This window comes from Pinus tabuliformis, chromosome 4_1 (assembly GCF_031772625.1).
Source record: "Pinus tabuliformis cultivar Carrire ecotype Pingquan chromosome 4_1, CPIR1, whole genome shotgun sequence".
NCBI lineage: Eukaryota > Viridiplantae > Streptophyta > Pinopsida > Pinales > Pinaceae > Pinus > Pinus tabuliformis.
Genome location: NC_142303.1, coordinates 462,268,212 through 462,288,634, shown reverse-complemented (window position 1 = coordinate 462,288,634; position 20,423 = coordinate 462,268,212). Strand labels below are relative to the sequence as shown.

The window sequence follows — 20,423 nt, the reverse complement described above, 5'->3', positions numbered from 1 at the left end:
CAGTCCGCAACTATGAGAGTGATGATGATCTGGACTACATCTATAAGATAACAGTGCGAGACCAAGATTAGGTGAATCCCACCATGGATGGATGGATTACATGGGAGCACGAGAGCTCTTGCACTTTGGATTCTGACGAAGAAATAGAATGTTGGTAGAATCGGTTACATGAAGTAACTACGCTGAATTGCAATATGATGACCAGGTCGCTGCGCTGCGTATAGTCAGAGGTAAGAAATATGCCTATTTATGATGGATTGAATGAGGTAGATACCTTTTTGGATGCATTTGAAAGGGAAGTTCCAGAAAAAAATGCTTCCAGGCCTTGGACTGGGCACTACGCGCTACGCTCGCAAGATGGTGGGGTACGCACAAGGGGAGTTTTGATGATTGGCACGAATGTAGGAAAATGATGCGAACATGATTTGGGAAGCCTAATATGTGACTGACATACAAGTATGATGGGCAGAATGATCTGTGCACATGGATGCAGGCCTATGAAGAAAAACCCCAACTTGAGTAGGTGCACTTGTACTCCGCGTTAAAGTACCTAGTCAATAAGCCTATGTTGGGGGGGTGCATCTACAGATGGCTATTATTGTTCCAGGAATACAATTTTAAAGTTGTTGTGAAGCCTGGACGATTGAACGCAGGACCTAACCACCTATCAAGCATCGAAACAAGAAAGGAGCCTACTAATTTGGAGGAAGGATTACCTGACGTGCAGCTTTTTGCTGTGCGCGTCGCAGATGGACATTTCAAGGATATAATACACCTCCTAACAATTGGAACTGCGCCGAAAGGATACTCTGTCTAGCAAAAGAAGGAATTAGTGGTGCACGTAGTAGATTTCTCTGTCATTGTTGGGCATCTATACAAAATGGGTAATGATGAAATTCTGCGAATGTATGTACTTGAGTTTGAACAAAGCAGCATCCTCGCAGATGCTCATGGGGGCGCCGTGGGAGGACATTATGCAGGGAGAGAAAACACGTAGAAGATTCTATGCGCAGGGTTGTGGTGGCCAACCCTTCATCAGGATTCAAAAGCATATTACAAGGCGTGCGACGTATGTCGAAGAATAAGCAGGCCATCACGGAGGGATGAAATGCCTATGAATCGACAAATGATGTTGCAACCTTTAGAAAAATGGGTAATAGATTTTGTAGGACCTATCCAGCCTCAAGGAAAGACAGGCACAAGGTACATTATTGTTTTGACGGAGTATTTGACTCGTTGGGCAGAAGCACAACCGGTAAAGGATTACATGAGTGCGACCATTGTGAAGTTTTTATTTGAACATGTACTGACGTGATTTGGATGTCCAAAGATCTTGATGAGCGATCGTGGTACGCATTTCCTGAATGAGACGATCAGCGCACTAATAAAGGAATTTCAGGTGTACCATCAAAAGAGCACACCTTATCACCCACAGGCTAACGGGACAGTGGAGGCATTCAACAAAGTACTGGAGACCGCGCTGACCAAGGTATGCAATGCTCAGCGAAGTGATTGGGACCTACGCATACCTGCAGTATTATGGGCTTATCGGATGACATGCAAAAAGCTAACAAGACAGACACCCTTTAGGTTGGTATACGAGGTTGAAGCCATGATGCCTATGGAATACATCGTGCCTAGTCTGTGCATAGCAGTGCTCACAGGTATGACAGATCGTGGAGCCCTGGAAGAAAGGCTCGTGTAGTTGGATGAGCTGGACGAAGAGAGATTTTTTGTTGGATTTCACCAGCAAATCCAAAAGCAGCGTAAAAAGGCATGGCACGACCAACATATTAAGCTACACACCTTTAAGGTGAATGACTTGATGCTATTATATGACAGTAAGTTTGATAAATTTCTAGGGAAATTCAAAATGCATTAGCTAGGGTCGTATGTTATTGAGGAGATTACCGACAGTGGTGTGGTCTAGTTGGTTAAGTTAAATGGAGATCCCTTCCTGGGAAAAGTGAATGGTAGTCGGTTGAAGCCATACACATGTGGCCCGGCCATCTGACTAGCTGACAAAAGCACAATCTTAGCGCTCCAGGCAGTTGAAAGGAGGTGCGGGACTATAAACTACATTGCCCGGGAGCTGCGTGATTTTAGGACTACGCGAAGCATCGAAGTGTCACAGGATCCGCGACAGCGCAAAGATAGCTGCGCTCATGTGCAGGTCTACCGAAAAGTGATCGTTAAAGTCACTATTCACAATTTGATGGTTGGTTTGAGGCCAAACGGAGTGGGCAATAGGCATTTAAGGCGACCTTTAAGGGCTAGATTCTTGAAAATCTGTTGCCAATATACTATTAATGGACCGAATGTGGGGGGAGTGGTCGAATTCAAATTCGAAAGGTCCTATAAATTACAAGTGGTTGTCCAGCGAAAAAGACTTGGAAATTTGAGAACTACATTGTTGCGCGCTCAGGTATTCATGAAAGAACTACCAGAAACATTGAAAGAACTGCGAAATAATGCTATGTCAGCACCCGAAGAAGCCATGGACACAGGAGTAGTGACAGCCGAGGAAGCCACGCAGGAAATTGCGGAAGTAGAAGCCCCAGAGAGCGTTGGAGCAATCGTAGAGGTCCCTAAATCACCCCTAACACCGTAGGCCATGGTCCCAGTATGCGTCTCGTCGAGAAATCCACAAAGGACCAAGCTCACCATGCAGGAAAAGGGGAAGGCCATTAATTTGGAGGCTGATGAGGAGGAGTCTAAAGAAATCCTGGTGGAGGAGGAGGATGAGGAAATGGAATTTGAAACCCAGGGTGCAGACCCTATTACCAGGTTGCCAGAATATGTTCCTTTGCGCAAGGGCAAAGCTAAGGTGTCGAAGGACATAGATGAAAACAATAACTCTCTCCAAACTCTGTTGCTCCTAGATGATCTTGTTTTTGAGGGACCGCACTTGGGGCGGGTTCCTGTGTTGAATTTTGAAGATTGGGACCTCGTAGACCATGAGAAGTTCCCGCATTTAGTGACTATGAAGCTAATGCACCAGAGGATTGATGAGACTTTTGGAACAATTCAATTGGAGCTACAAACATGGCTCATAGGTGTAGAAAAATTCGGGTTGCTAAACCTACTCTAGGTGCCGCATTACCACCGCACCCCAGTGACCGTCTTCGTCATCAGGCTGCTGCTCTACCTGGTGCATGATGGGTGTTTGTGGCTGGAGGAGCCCATTTCCATCACAGACCATTTGATTCATCGAATTACAGGGCTGCCTTACTCAGGGGAGGATCCAGCTAATATTTCTGAAGGAAAAGGTGGTGAGTTGGCTCTCGTGGAAGAAATGAAGAAGAGGTTTAAGTTGGAGAAGAATAAGCGAGGATACACCATCTCCAACATTAACAACACTTCCGTCAAGGTTGTGACACAAATCCTGGAGGGAAAGGTGATGCAGAAGTGTCGCACAGATGAGGTGCCCGCGCCTGTAGTTGCACTAGCGGCCCAATGTGCGGAAGGAATACAGCTTAACTAGGCAAACTATCTATGCGGCGAGTTCCTTGTGAAATGTTGTGATGCACAGGAGCAGGGAAAAACATTTCATTACGCATGGCTCCTATTGTCAATAGTACTAGTGGCATGGGAGCTGCCCAAAGACAAGCAGTTCGCTTTGTTGGAAATACTGAGAGGGGGGGTGAATCAATATTTCTTCAATTGTTATTTTTAACAGTTAAAACATTTATATTCATAACACAAGATGAACAAGAAGTAAATGTTTTTATTAATATAATCTTTGCAATAAAATAGATACAATATATATATGATTTCAATCTGTTGCCAAGCACCAACTTGGACTTTTGTGAGGCTCCAACCTCTAGAGCACCAACTCTGTTTTGTCAAGGCACCAACCTCGGACTTAGGAGTACCAACTCCCAAGATACCAATCCTTCCAGTTCTAAGGCACCAACCTCAAGGGCTCCAACCCTCTATTGCAAACTGTCTGGATTTGTTTTGTCAAGGGACCAACCTTGGATATAGGAGCACCAACTCCAAGGACACCAATCCTTCAAACTTCTGAGGCACCAACCCCAAGGGCTCCAACCCTCTTGTCAAGGCATGTTTGATAGTAATGTTCTGCTCTCAGAACTCTTCTTTACTGAGTTCTGCCTGTTTACAGCTTCACTGTAGTCTCCATGCTACAACATCAATGGCAATCAGTCTTCATATGAAGAAGTCTATACAAGTCTTCATACTGTCCACACAGAATCTGCAATAGCCATCATGATCTCTGATAATGTCTCCACTCAGCTTTAGTGAGTCTACTATTAGCTGCCCTAAGCTCTGATTAATTCATCGCTGGACTGAGCCTTTCATAGGTTAGCCCGATCAACAGAGTTGCTCATCCATTGGCTTCCTCCTGTCCTGCTGGAACTTCGGCTTCCTCTTGTCCTACTGGACCTTCGTCTTCCTCCTATCCTGCTAGACCTACCTCTGCCTCTGTTTCTTCCATTTTTTCCAACCTCTAAACTTTCCTTGTTCTCTATTTTATATTCCTGATACCCTTTGCTGACGAACATTTTCCTAAATTGTTCTTTATAGAATCAGGTAGCCCATTCAAGATTGCCTTCATTGCTTTTTCATTGTACTCCTTGGATTCTCCATCCATCATGCTATCAACAATCATTGATTTCTAGATTTCAATGCCTTGAGTCTTTAAGAAATTCCTCATTCTTGCTTCCCATATATTAAAGTTTCCATTGAAACATGGAGCCTTCTAAAATTTATTGTTTTCTATTTTAGTGGTTGAGGGAGACACATCTTTAGGAGGATTGGAGACTTTCTTCCTTGACTTCGCCATTTGTGTTCTAAACATCAACCTTCAAGCTGTTTAGGCTTTGAGTGAAGGTACTGGCTCTGATACCAATTGTTGGAAATACTGAGAGGGGGGGTGAATCAGTATTTATTTTCAATTGTTATTTTTACCATTTAAAACATTTATATTCAGAACACAAGATGAACAACAAGAATAAATGCTTTTATTAATATAATCTTTACAATAAAATAGATACAATATATATATGATTCCAATCTGTTGCCAAGCACCAACTTGGAATTTTGGTGAGGCTCCAACCTCCAAAGCACCAACTTTGTTTTGTCAAGGCACCAACCTTGGACTTAGGAGCACTAACTCCCAGGATACCAATCCTTCCAGTTCTGAGGCACCAACCTGAAGGGCTTCAACCCTCTGCTACAAACTGTCTGGATCTGTTTTGTCAAGGCACAAACCTTGGATATAGGAGCACCAACTCCAAGGACACCAATCCTTCAAACTTCTGAGGCACCAACCCCAAGGGCTCCAACCCTCTTGTCAAGGCATGTTTGATAGTAATGTTCTGCTCTCGGAACTCTTCTTTACTGAGTTCTATTTGTTTACAGCTTCACTATAGTCTCCATGCTACATCATCAATGGCAATCAGTCTTCATATGAAGAAGTCTATACAAGTCTTCATACTGTCCACACAGAGTCTGCAATAGCCATCATGATCTCTGATAATGTCTCCACTCAGCTTTAGTGAGTCTACTATTAGCTGTACTAAGCTCTGATTAATTCATCATTGGTCTAAGCCTTTCACAGGTTAGCTCGATCAACAGAGTTGCTCGTTCGTCAACTTCCTCCTGTCCTGCTGGACCTTTGGCTTCCTCTTCTCTTGTTGGACCTTTGGCTTCCTCCTGTCCTACTGGACCTACCACTGCCTCTGTTTCTTCCAATTTTTCCAACCTCTAAACTTTCCTTGTTCTTTGTTTTATATTCCTGATACCCTTGACCTTGGCTTCCCTTTCACTTGCTTGAACTTCTACTTCCTCTGTGCTCGCTCGACCTTTTGGCTTCCTCCTTTGATTGCTTGATCTTCGGCTTCCCGATCTCTGGCTTCCTCTGTCTCTTCGTGTTCGCCAACGCTCATTGGACACGTTTAGGAGGAAGAGCGGCCGAAATACAAAGAAATGTTGCTTATTAAAAATATCAGAGAGGTCCTTTTCCTTTAATAATATTCATACATTAGACTTCATTGTTTACAGAGGATTTCATTGGAGAGACAGTACCAACAGGGAGGCCCCACATGCCACGTCACAATTGCAATCGCAATCGCAATCGCAATCGTTCAGGCCCACTAAACTATCGGAAACGTTAATTTATGCTTTTGGCCTTAAAAACCCCGGGCAACACATTTATCGGAATACACAGGAATACACGAAAAAACCCGACTGAACGCTTAAGGCCAGACTTCAAATACATTATGCCCGCATCTATAACTTCATCGGGTCCGCTCCTCCACAACTTTATCGCAATCGGTAGTTTTTCACACAACATGGCCAATTCCCCTTCTACCAACGGGACAGATGCGACATTCAATGAATTGTTTTAATAACTCCGTTGGGTCCATATATATATATATCACAATTGGCGCTTTCAATGTGACAAGGCTTTATAAGAGGCTTGCGATATGCGATGGATGCGATGATATATTGAATTATATTGCAATGGTGTAGTTGGGTTCGCATTCATATCGCTATCGTAGTTTTAACGTGAAAAGGCTTAAACACTGCGATACAGAACTCCCGATATGACGAATGCGATATACCGTTAGGGCACGATATAATAGGATCATTGAGTCCACATACGTATCACAATCAACATTTTAATGTGGCAAAACTTTAACAAGGCTTGCGATATTGCGATGGATGCGATATTACAATAAGGCATGTTATAACGTTGTAGCGGGTCCGCATACATATATCGCAATCGGGGGTTTTGGGGGTGACAGCCCTTTGAGACTAGCAACACAGCGGGTGCGATATTACATTAGGGCAGTTTATAATGGAGCCGCAGGTCTGTGTTATTATCGCATCTATATACCTTTCATTCTATTATAACCCTCGTATAATGGGAATATACACAAACACACGGGAACTTGCATTTTCCGCTTTTCCATAACCTTGGCGCATCTATCAATGCTTACCTTTATCAGGCTCATTCTCCACCGTAGATTTCCCTCCATCAGATCTGACGGTTGATGTTAATTTCAGGTGGATAACTTGCGAGAGGAATACCCGCCCAATAAAGCGGTTTCCTTTCTCCACTCCCCTGCCACGTGTTGGTCAGTTAGTGGAATCAGGTGCTCACCCTTCAATACCACTTACCACTTCTTTCTCACTCGATAACCCGCTTTTGTTTATAAAACTACCTTCCTTCGCGACTAACACCTGAGCTTGTTATCTATCTGAATGTGGTACTTAATAGAACCCGCCGATGTGATTTCTCCGATATATATATACTGCTCCACTCTTATTTTCTCTTATCTGCTCTTGGATTGTCGCTCCTATGGCTTCTGATACACTACTCCAATAACTTTTCTCTGATATTCCTCCGATATCTCATGATATGGTTCCTCTATTAACTGCTCTTCCATTGGCTTCTCCTCCTGATGCGTGTTCCTCTTTGTTCCTTCTCTTTTGATGACTTCTTCATCTTTGCGGGACTTCTTGGGCATATAATACATGCGATACTCTCGATATGGCTCCTCTTGCTCCAATAGGTCTTCCTTTGGCTTTGCAATGTCTTTCAATGAACTTCTCTGATACCTTCATACTCTTAAGCATAAGTGATAGCTTTGATATGCCTCCTTTGTTAACTCCTCTGTTAACAGACTCTTACTCATGGCTTAGCTTTCCTGATGGCCTTGCTCCTTGGCTTCTTGCTCCTGTTTCTTCATGGATCTACTCCGCTTCTCCTTGGCTTCATATCATCATTTAGTATCCTAAAATATTTCCATATTGACATATTCCTGTTGCTTCATGATCTGCTCTACTTGGCTTCACATCATTGTTTACTGTCTAAAATATTGCCATATTGACATCAATGACAACCTAGATTAACACCCTTCGGTCGTGCCGAACTTTCCAGTGGCAGCGAAGCACAGTTCGCTGTGGGCGACTAGGGACGCACAATGGATAAAGGAGAGCAAGATATTTTGGATATTAATGGAGATGAATATCCAGATGGGGATCAATCACAAGCCATGGTTGTCGCCCACAGTATACACCAGTCTACAAAGCTTTGCAGAGTTCAAAGCGGATTTCCACCACGTTTTAATTAGGGTGTGGAAAGACCCTACAAAGACATGGCATAACCTACCGTACCTGGTGACTGACGATGTCATTTTCGCATCCTTGAGTCTTGGCCGCCAGAGTGGCACGCTCTAGTTGGCTCTGCAGTGGAAATGGACAAGTCTGCCACGTGGCGCAAGAAGGAATAGACAAAGCTTTGAATGACACAGCTAGTAGAGAAGCGTAGGAAAGAGGAAGCAGAGGCTAAGGCACAGGTAATGTGCGATGCCACGAAAGTGGCGGAACAACATAAAATAGGGGGAGAAGAGCGTGAAGGACAGAAGTCACCTTCGCCTGGCACTGAGGTAGAAACAGAGATTGAACAAGGTGGCACGGACCCGCAGACGACGTCGACCCAACTCAAGCGTCCGCAACCGCGAGAGCAAGCAGTGCTGTGAAAGAAAACCAAGGCATCCAAGATATCCTTCGACCCATTCACCCTCACTGAGGGGGATTTGCATGACATTGAAGAAACGGTGAGGGATGTCACCGCGGAGGCCCTCCAACAATTTGAAGAACAAAAGCAGATTGTATTGGGGGCTCTCAAGACAGAGTTGCAAGAGTTGTAGGTTCGCACTCTACAGGCTGGCACAATATCCACCAGCCTCACGATTGACACTTCAGTTGCTGAGGAGATGTTGCGCACAAGAGTGAACAACGCGGTACTACTACCTAATGGGGTGCTCACTACAGAAAATAAGGCTAACAAGCCTAGGGTTAGCAGTCTGAAAGGGCTAGGATTGAACATGGCCACGCTCCCTCGGGAGACGCTCTACCTCTTACAGGATGGAGTCACCACGGAACTCAAGGCCTGGGAGAGTTGCGTACTACAGGTGATGAGTGAGTAGCACATCAACATTGTACAGTTGGGTCTGCAGCGTAATGAGGTAGTGGAGCAGAATAGGCAAATAATGCGGGTTGTTGAGGAAGCCTACTGGATGGTCCCGGAGTTGGACATTCAGGCACAAGAATCGATGGAGGCGCATGTTTGAAAATTGGCCACATGGGTGCGCGACGCTCGACCAGAGATGGCCACAGTTCAGCTGGAGTTGAACCTACAGATCGTAGAACTGTAGTTGAAGGCTCAGCCTTCAACTCCACTGGAGATTAGGGAACAACGTACCAACGCTGTTACAGTAGAAACAACGATGGTTGACAGTGTAATGGCAGAATGCATGCAACTGTTTGAACAGTCATTCGAGGTCCTAACCACCCTGCAGGAGGACTCGAATGTAGAGTGCCTAGAGACAGAGGCACGCGAGCTACAACAAAGGTATGACGAGGTAAAAGAGACCGCACAGATGCTTGCCCTTACACAGAGGCTTGCATGGATGCAGAAGGCCAAGGCGCTCAAGGAACAGGTGGATGTCACTCGGCACAAAGAAGCGGTCTTAAAAGCGAGCCTACAACCATGGATTGATGAGGCTTATGTGATCATAGCCTCCATTGAATGGAAGCTCACAAAACTACAGGTAGCTCAGTAGAATATTCAGAGCAGCAGCTCAGCAGCAATCACCGAACAACGCGTGGAAGAAGTCTAGCACGCAGCCACTCAGTGTGCTGCCGATGTTGCGGTGATCTAAACAGAGTTGGGAGGTCTTCACGCTAAGATCTCCGCACCTGCAGAGTGACTCGAGGCCGAGTCATGATGTTTGTGTTGGGGGTCTGTTGGGCGCAGGATCCCCCAAGGGCAGTTTCTGGGCTTAAAGCCCATATTTTGGTCCAATTTTTGTAATCCAAATGTAAAAAGTCTGCATTTTATGGTCACAAAGTGCATAGATGTTAAAGAGTCATAGGGTTGTCTACCCTTATTTTGATAATGTAATGTTGGTTGTAAAAGATCTACCCATGGTTTGCGGACCATGGGATTGTATAAATAGAGTGAAGCTCTAAGTAGTTAGGGCGAGAAAAAAAGATAGATCATGAAGATGTATGAGAGATAGCTCTAAAGTAGAAGTCTAAGTTTTGGGTCGTAGCATAGGTAGAGGCTCTGCAACTGAGTTCGCAGAGGCCTAGAATTCCGCAGCTGAGTGTGCGGACCCCTGCAGCTGAGTGCGCAGGGAAAGTCGAGTCTATAAGCGTCTGGAATTATCAATAAAGAGAAGTATTCTAATTTCTGCGTCTTTATTTCCTACTTATGCATTTGTTGTATTGGGTATGAATTTCACTTCTAATGCTTATATGATGCGCGAATGTGTATAACTGTGTTGGTTAAGTGAGCGCAAGTAAGAACATCTGTTTACGTGAAGCTAACTAAGATCTGTTAATAAACCAAGTAAGATACTTAGCATAGTTTGGGAAATATCATAGTTCGCTGCCCTAGCAGCGCGGAAGCTTATCAACCCCTGGTTAGGGCTCCTTGAAAGCCGATTGTAACATTTCGCAAAGGTACTGAAGGGTAGAGCAGAGGGATAATCAAATTGCGCGATGGCAGGTAGAGTTGGAATAAACCGACATCAAATCCATCTCAAGGGTGCGGAAACTTGGTTCTAGCATCCCCCCATACTACTTTGGGTGAGACTTCAGTCCGTGCTCCGCGGGCTGATGCCGAAAGGGAAAGTAGTGTAAGGATTTGCTTGGCTAACTAACGCCGAACCTGGGTCAGGCCCCCACAAGCCAACATTAACCATGACAAAAATTCCATTAAACACATGTTGAACATGAAATCTACAGGTCATAATCAAATATCTGAACATAGGGGGTCTCATACTTATCTGAGAATCGTCAAGAAGATCTGATGCTCTCATATAATAGTTGCATTATCATCTATTAGGTCATAAATTCATTAACCATTCATTTACTAAAAAAAACATGATGATAACCATAACCAAGTCTGTCATAAAACCATGCTTATAATCAATATATAACCAATAGATTAACAATTATAGAAAAACCATTAAAATCACATAATAACCAAGCACATTTTCTCATAAAAATCAAGAGGAATATTTTTATTATTCATATTCAAAGGCCAACCAAGTCAGGGACTTCCATGTACCACCCGACCATAGATTGGGTTGAACCAAATCTTTCTTTCAACCAATCACCCTTGTGCCATATTTCAAGCATGAATGTGGGACTCATAAAAAAACCAACAAGGGCTTCCTCATTGCTTTACTGTGTATCTCTCCATTACTGGTCAAGAGATTCCTAGGTTTGTAAACCTCATCTATACAACCAGGTTGTACCGTGTATCTAGCCATATACCGGTCAAGGGATTCCTAGGCCCAAACAATAAACGTATACTACTAGGATTTACCGCAATCCCGCCATATACCGGTCAAGGGATCACTAGGCCCTAAACAAGAATGGATGCCTCTCGATCTCTCCACCTAAACTGTGATGAATTTTCCCGTCTCCACCCTTAGGATTTACAGTGTATCCCGCCATTCACTGGTCAAGGGATTCTTAGGCATTTGGGAATTATCCTCAGACTACCTCACTCAGTTTCGAAACCATCAGGCAATCCATCTCATCTAAGTAAAAGAAACCCATCCAATGATAGCAAGAGAACCAAATACACACAATCATGTATCATCCATGATAAACTAGCAAGGGAATCATACATGCGACTCGATACTTGTAAGTAATCTCATTGTAGCAGCTTGATCCAACTCTTCCTTTCTTTATATTTGCTTTCCTTTGCCTTCATTTTCCTTCCTTTTCCTTCCTTTTCTTTCCTTTCTTCAATGCTATAGTGCTCCAATAAATTCTCTAAGTGGGACGGAGAGAATGGAGAGAGAGTTCCACCCAAAAACTTTCAAAAGGCCATGAACTGATCCTCAAAATAATTTTTATCAATGAGGCCTCTACTTTCTTTAATTTCCATTATTTTCCATCAATTTCCTCCTCACATGCAACATGCGACCTTTCACCTTTTTTTTCACCTAATTTCCTTTACTCTCATAAATAAAATGCCAATTAATGCCCCTTGCCTTTCCAAAGCCTTTTCCATTGCATTTTCCAATTTCCCCTTAGCCATAACAAACCAAATGAACACCCGCTAAGATGTTTTGCCCAACATTCAACTTGGAATAAGTGTCCAATGACCTTGGTCTTATTTTTTCCTTTATTAACTTTATTACATGGATTTTTAACCTTGGGTTGTTACACTTAACATGCCAATAGAGATAAATAGTGTATAAGAAATTATTTGATGGTTCTTGGTGCTCCCAGTATCTAGGATCCTAATCGCAACACCATCCATAACCTAGATTCTATAATTCCTTGACATTCATGGCACACTTCATCCTCAACCATATTAGTTTCTAACTAAATTTATGACAGGTGTGACCCTGATAATGGTGACTTGAGGACATGACACGAAATCAAGAATTTGATCCTCCCACACTTCCGCAGCCTCCACCTCACCTTCAGGTCGACTCATTCTCAGGTCATGATGGCTAAGGGAAGAAAGAAGCAAACAAGATCGAGAAGGCCCAAATAAAAAGTTCACAACAAACAAAAATTGTATAAGAGATTGATATTGTCTGGGAGGACATGTGATGAATCTGCAGCCATAGGGGAAATTCTCCATTCACCACCAATTCCAAAAAGGAGGAGAGAAAGGAATTGACGAGGATACTCGGCAAGGGAGCGAGATAAATGGAATCACTTCCAAAATTCATTGCAAGAGGAGGAAACAACAAGGAGGAGAAAGCTAGAGAAATAATGGAAACCATATCAATAGGCTTAGAATTAGATCCCTTAATGAAGGCTTTGGAGGTGTAGTATCCATTTTCTAATCCCTGGGTTTTGTAAATGTAATTAAAGGATGACAATGTTGGAGGGCCAACATGAATTTATTTCCAAGAATGTTTGATTTAAATATCCCATTTAATTAAATTATAAATTGTTGAATCTAAAGAAGAAGGACTAGCCTATATTGATTCCAATGTTTGAAAGGAAAGATTTCTTGAGGAAGTTAGTAAGGGAGATTGGGAAGTTTCTTATCTTTCCTTAATTTAATGTTTATGATCCTTGATGTTCTTGTTGAACAAGCCAACTACCAAGAAGTGAAGAGATAGATGGGGAAGGAGGTACTAGACTTCCCCAAGCGTGGGTTGGGTACCATGCAGTAGGTCTTGGTTGATTCTACAACCCAAGTAGGGACCCCAGACCTCTCATACATGAGGTAGTGCTAGGAAGAAGAGGGATTTACATTTTGACAATCAAAGGATATTGTAGTGATTGGAGTTAGAGATATTATGTTAAAAGGAGGCCAAAACCTTCTGAATCTAGTGACTTGTAAACTCATGTGAATTAGTGACCACAAGGGTGTAGAGAGAGTGACTCGGAAAGGGGGATACAGAGAAATCCCCTGAGTTGTGTTTAGCCTATGAGGGAGTCTGTGTTTTGAGTTGTGATTAGAGATCAGTGAGGAATCCCTCAAATTGAGTTGGGTAGAAATAAAGTAATTTGATCATCTAGTTGTATTGTACACGAAAAGCATTGAAGAGAGGGAGTATTAGCGAGGGACTACAGGCATTAGTGAACATATATCCTTTTTTATCGTACAGACCCCTAGTGGTCATAATTGGTTGTGTAAATAACCCAGAGTTAGTGCTTGATATGAAATAATCTCATTTCTTGTAAGTGAAGGAGAATGGCCTTCATACCTTATTCCCTGAATTATACTTTTGCTAAAATTCCTTGATTGAAACATGCTTTAGACATTGGATCCAACTTGGGGCTAGCCAGATACAAGAAATATGTAGTGTAGTTGTGCCTACAGTTGGGTGGAAAGTGGTTATCCCTTCTTTAGTTTACAATAAATTCAAGTGGAACAAATAGGCATAATTTTTTCCCTGTTAATAAAATGTAAATGTCGTTCAATGATTCATGTTTGAATGCTATGATAGTGCACTAGGTATGCATGTTATGGCAAGTTAAAAATTGTTGTAATATTATGTTGAATGAACATGAATAGAGAGCTAAGAACTTACACAGATTGTTGGGATGTATTCTGCATTTATGTTATAGATATGAATGTTATATACAATGGATGCCTTTATGTTATGTTAATTGTGTCCATTTTATGTTGTATGTTCATAAATAGAGATGTTAGCTTTGGTTGTAATGGCTACACTCATTATTGTTTCATAAATGTTGTCATGATGAATTACTATGCATATTATAAATGGTCAAGTAAGATTGGTACTGATAAGAGATCAAGTCTCCATATGCCTATGAATATAAGCTATCATGTGACCTCTCTATTTTTTTAGTAATATAAATAAAAGGATTGGAATGGATTAGTTAAAAGCAAGGTGTTGAACTTCCTTCGAGCAGTTAAAAAGTTTGGAATAATTGAAGGGAATTGTGCAACAAATCCTAGATTTTACCATAAATTTAGAGTTGGAGTCTTGGCCATAGTTGTTGGTCACATGAGATGACATGAATTAGGACCAAGAGCCAGGTGGAAGGAGGGGTTACGAGGATACCAGACCCTGGAAGAATGAAAAATAACTTCCTTTTGAGAATACATGATATGGCATGACTCTATTCGATGGATCAACACCCGATTACTATAACTATGTTAATTGGGCATGTCCATTGATGGCACTTGAGTATTGGAGCATCGATGCTTAGGAGAAATGATGTCATGTTGATATTAGAAAGTAGGATGTGGTCGTTCCATATGAAGAACACGTGTCACCAAGATTTGGTGGTTTTTGCATGCCAACTAGGAAAATATGAGTGACACATGGAACACATCAGTAGTACCATGTGGCAGGAAACACACCAGCATCTATGACATGTTAAGTGGTGATTTTGTATGTAAAATGAGGTGGCATATTAAACTTTCATATCGACATATCCAAATTTTCTTGTGGCCTGGGCCTTGGGAAATCTTTGATATCCTAGTATTTTGGTATACACATCAATAGTGCCATGTGTTCAGGGATGTGTTTGCATATTACATGTGTAAGACTACAATTGGATGTCAGATATATAAGGTGGCATGTTGAGATAGCCACTTGCACATTGACATATTGGGAATTTGTGAAGTTTTCTAGATATACAGATTTTACATATGTCTTGATATCCTGGAATTATGCATCAAGATATCATCATATCAACTAAATCAAGCACCTTGACATATTGGACATATCGGTTATACCTGAACATGGAGGATTCTAGAGAGAAGTGAGTGAATCACATCCCTGTAGTACAAATGCTCATGATTTCTTAGAAATAGAGGATGATTTTGGAGTGATTAATTTAATAGGAAAAACCTTGGAGGAACAATTATTTGTAATATGTTTTGCAAATGATACATTTGGGTTCATGGAACTTTGTTTAAAATATTAGGTATCATTTAGTCTTCAACGAGTTTTCTCATAATTGTAGTTCCTTAAGTGGTGGTGACTCTATTGGATATTTTCAACCCAATGCTTATTATGTATTCTAATCAGAGATCAAATTTGAAGGGAAGGGTTACATTTCAATTTGAAGGGTTAATTTCATTTTGGCTTTTTCAAGATTATCAAGTTAAAGTAAACTAAATTTTTCATGTGAAAATGATAAATGTGTTTTCACTGGCAACTAAATACCATCATGGGTAGAGTTTTAGTAAAGCACTCTAAAACCCAGTAGGAGATACTTTTGTGCATTGATTAGATGCAAAAGTAGACGAGGAATTTGATCGATAGTGTCTTGATTCTAACCAAAAATCTTGTAGACTTTGGATCTTTTTACATCCAAAGAGGATGGCATACATGATACCATTTAGGTAGGTGGACTCTCTGTCTAGAGATATTCCTTTCCTTTCTTTGTTGTTATATATTTTAGTAGCAACCTTGCTACAATTCTAGGTGTTGATAGCTCTAAGTTTGTCAATAAAATGTTAACATACTATATTATATTTTTTTATTTTATAATCAATTTCAAATTGTTTGAATGGATAATAGTGTTTTTGCTATGTTACTGGCTTGGTTTCCCTAATGGCAAGCTAGTCAACATAAAACATGAATTATGTTTCTTTATAAGTGAGTAATACAAATTCTTCAAAAAGTTGAAAAATGGTTTAAAATTTCATGTGTACCTCATATTGTGTCAAGTATATAGACTAGATCAAAACTTGAGGTACACTTAAACAAGTAAACATAGACGAAATTGGTTCAACTCTGACTCACCAAAATTATAATCTATATAGGAATCATATGGAAGGAATTTAACAAGACTAATTACTTACACTCTACATAAGAATCATATGGAGGAAATTGAATTGGACCATTTATTTATAGTCTATATGTGAATCATATGGATGGAATTCTATAGGATCATGTACTCTTTACTTAAATACAATGAAACTATTCTTCTTTCTTATAGGTTCTTATAGGGTAATTGACCCAATTGTTCGAACAATTGTAATGGTTTTTTCAAAGGAAATAAAAAAATAGTATTATTTTATGGATATCACTACAATGGCCAATAAAAAGAAAAGAAGAAAAAACAATTATTTAAAACCTTAAACGACATTTTTTCTATAAAAAGATATAATTTACAAGAATCCTTTGCCATAAGAATTATAGGCCTAATTATTGGTTCCCATGTGCATTATGATGCGTGCAAAAGAAGATAGAAATAATATTATTTTTATCGACAAAAATGAATATTCAAATTGAATACTACTCATTCAACATGAATCAAACCTACATTCCATAGTGCCCATTGTCTTTTCTTCATCCTAAGTAAGTATAAAAAAGATATGCGAGTAATATTCATAAATTTAAACAAGCATAGAAAGTAGTAAATGCAAGCAAGTAGAGTAGGCATTGAATACCAGTGAAGTAGGTAGTAAGAAGATTGGAGCCATGGAATATTGGGAGGTACCATCTATAAATCTTAACAAGAAAATGATGGGGAGCTAATTCTAATTGGAATTGTTTCTCCTCTATGAGTAGCAAATGGGTTCACTACAACCAAAGCCTTTGTTCTTGAGCTCCCACTACTAGGACATTAGCAAATGGGTTCACTACAACCAAAGCCTTTGTTCTTGAGCTCCCACTACTAGGACATTAGAAAATGGGTTCACTACAACCAAAGCCTTTGTTCTTGAGCTCCCGCTACTAGGATGTGATTTCAAAAAATGGATGATACATGCGTGCATGAGCTCTATAACCATAAAATTGTATTGTATAAAAATGATAGCATTTCCTTTTTTGATATAGGGACAAATTGATAACATTCTTTTGTTTTTCATGGTATATAGAAAAATGACTAATAAAGAAAAAAACCATAAAAATAATGACAAGTAAAACTTATTATAGAATAGAAATATTTTTGTACCCTTTAATTGAAAAAATCATAAATAATTTTCATTTCAATTTTGATAAATAATTATTTATTTGCATGGGAAATAATTATTTACCTTTTATGACATGCTGGGAGTCTTGGGAGTCTTGAACAAGACTTCAATTTTGAACCTAATTCCATGATTATATTATTATTATTGCAAAAAATGTATTTAACTTTTTAATTAGTCATATTCAATAATAATTTGATGTCCATTTTTTTAAACATGTTTTTTTCATTTGTATATGGTTAGTAACATGTTGCGGGGGATTTTGAACCACTGGATATGTAATTTTTATGGGCATGGGAAAATTTTAAACCCTGGAGATGTAATTTTGAAATCAAAAGGTAATAGAAGTTTTAATTTAAAAATAAAAATAATACTACATTATATTTTATAAAATAATAAATACAAATTTCCATGATTTTCATTATATAGAAAAATAAAAAATTAGATGAATAAAAGCACTAAAAAAACATCATATTAAACACAATCATTTACATTAAGACATACAATTTTCATATACTCTTATATATAATATAAGAATGCTACATTAAACTTTATATATATATAGTTGTCACTATATTAAAAAGTAAATAATTGAATAAATATAAACATTGAAAAATGTAATATTAAACATAACCATCTATATTAAGACATACAATTTCCATATACTATTTGGCATGTAAAAATATTACAATAAACTTTATACAATAGCATATAAACATTTCTATTATTGTTACCATATAGAAAATTATATAGTCTAATCAATATTATACAATAGTATATAAATATTTCTATAATTGTTACCATATAGAAAATTAAATAATCTAATCAATGTGAGAGCTGGGAAATGCCATATTAAACATAATCATCTACATTAAGGCCTACCATTTGTCATAGATTACCTTGGACTTTTGAGAATATTTTATCATTTATGTTATCATGGAGTGAGTGATTGCAAATCTTAAGTAATAATATATGATAGAGAAATTTAAATTTTTATTCATTTTTATTACAGTTTTTCAAGAAAGTAAAGAAATTGAAATTTACATTATTATAATTTGTTTTTATTTTTTTATTTTTTTAAAAAGTATATTGAATTAAAGTTTAGAGTATATTATATTGATTGGTTTTTTTTTTAAATTATTATAAAATTATAAGTTAGTGATAGTTTTTGAAGAGAGCTTAGTTGGCAACTATTGTGATAATGAAGTGTTATGTACTCAAAGATTTGAGATTCAAACTGCTCTATTTACCTATGTCTATGGAAGGGGCATACTCAAGAACTCATAGGTTATAAAGGTTATAGTGGTAGCCTTCATAATAGACCCCATGTCATATTAATACAACACTGACCTAGTTACCAATTCCTCTAATCATTAACAAAAAAAATAATTTAAATTAATAATGATTTTTTTAGGTGAATAGATTATATATTACTTTCCACCTCAATAATTAATTTAGATTTTTTTTTTTTTTGTCTTTCGTAAATTTTATTTTGTTTTGTAATTCATGTCATGTATTCCTGGAGGAAATATGGTAGGCAATTTCCTCATAAACATTAGGTGCATATATCTTTGGGCTAAAGACACCGTAACATCAAAAACTCGGTCTAATCATTCACGTGACTTTTGGACTAGTGTATGTCCATACTAAATCAACGATTTTTTATTTTATTTTGCAATTGTTTCGTAAGGCCCATCAAACCCTATGGGGCATGAAACCCCAAATGGGTTGCACCTAATCATCTTTTTTTATTGTTCTGGTTAAAATTTGATTATGTACCAATAAATAATAATAACATTGAAGACGTGGCCATCATTTTCCGTTGGAGGTTGGATGTCCTCAATGTGAGGAGCAGATTTGATCTACTAATGTCATAAATTTCTCAAATAAGAATTAGGGTGTTCCTTTAGGTTTAACCTAGCTTAGACCAAAAAATTAATAGTTTTCAAAATAATGAAATGAAATAAAATGATATTTTAAGCTCCACGAGTGTTGACATTTGCGGATAGCAAATGGCTGTCCTCACTCAAACTGAGTTTGACCAAAAAAAAAATCGTCTTCGCCTGCTGAAAAAACATAAAAAAATTAACTGCCCTGCCTCCCATGACCTACAACTTAACCCCAAAGAAATTCATAGAGTCATCCAATGGGGGAATTCATGAAAATTTGGAGACTTGCCACTCTCTAGACATTCAAGCAGTACCCAATCCCAAAATGTCGGATCGTTCTCAGCCCAAAATTCCTGCCCGTCATTGCCACATTCCGCTTCCGAACCAGAGGATGAAAATGCTGTTTCAGAAGGCACCTGCAATTCTTCCGCGGCGAACCTGGCGGCAGAGACTTGAATTTGAGGCGGCGATAGAGAAGAGGCACAGGGGATTTCCGGCGGGGAAAGGGGAAAATTGAGTTTGGCTTTCGATCCTCTCAGGCAATACGCTGCAAAATCGTAAGCGCGGGCAGCCTTTTCCGGGGTGTCGTAGGAGCCGAGCCAAATTCTGCCCGTACATTTGGGCATTCGAATTTCGGAGACCCATTTCCCCCATTTTCTCATTCGGATTCCCTTCAACTGCCGCGACTTTAGTGACCGGTCCTCGCGTCTGTTGTGATCGTTCTGGTTTTGCAAGGATTTAGCCATGGCAGGTCGTTGCAGGGTATGCGGGAGTCGAACTCACGAAGTGCTTACGAAGCTTGAAATCTTTAAAACGAGTAAGTGAGGCTATGAACTCGGAACGCATAGAGCTGCGTCTGCACTATTGCAACTGAATATCTGCGCTAACTGATGACGTTAAAGAGTGTTAAGAGCAGGGCAGCATATATATAGAGACAGAAACCGCGTTGAATTCCTAAGGCTTTATGCGTAATACACGTGGCCGCTTTAAAACCGCGTTGAGTAACTGAAGATTTATGTGTAGTACACCTGAGCGGTTCAAAGATAGAGAGAGGCGCAAAGACATGGGAAGTTAACTAATTTTTTTGGTGGATGTGATTTGATGAGCCC

The 20,423-nt window shown here is 39.6% G+C and overlaps 1 pseudogene; it reads right to left on the bottom strand.

The window, feature by feature from the left end:
- Window positions 1–19,487: 19,487 nt before the first annotated feature.
- LOC149176410 (ethylene-responsive transcription factor ERF016 pseudogene) lies at window positions 19,488–20,191 on the bottom strand (annotated as a pseudogene).
- Between the last annotated feature and the right edge of the window lie 232 nt (window positions 20,192–20,423).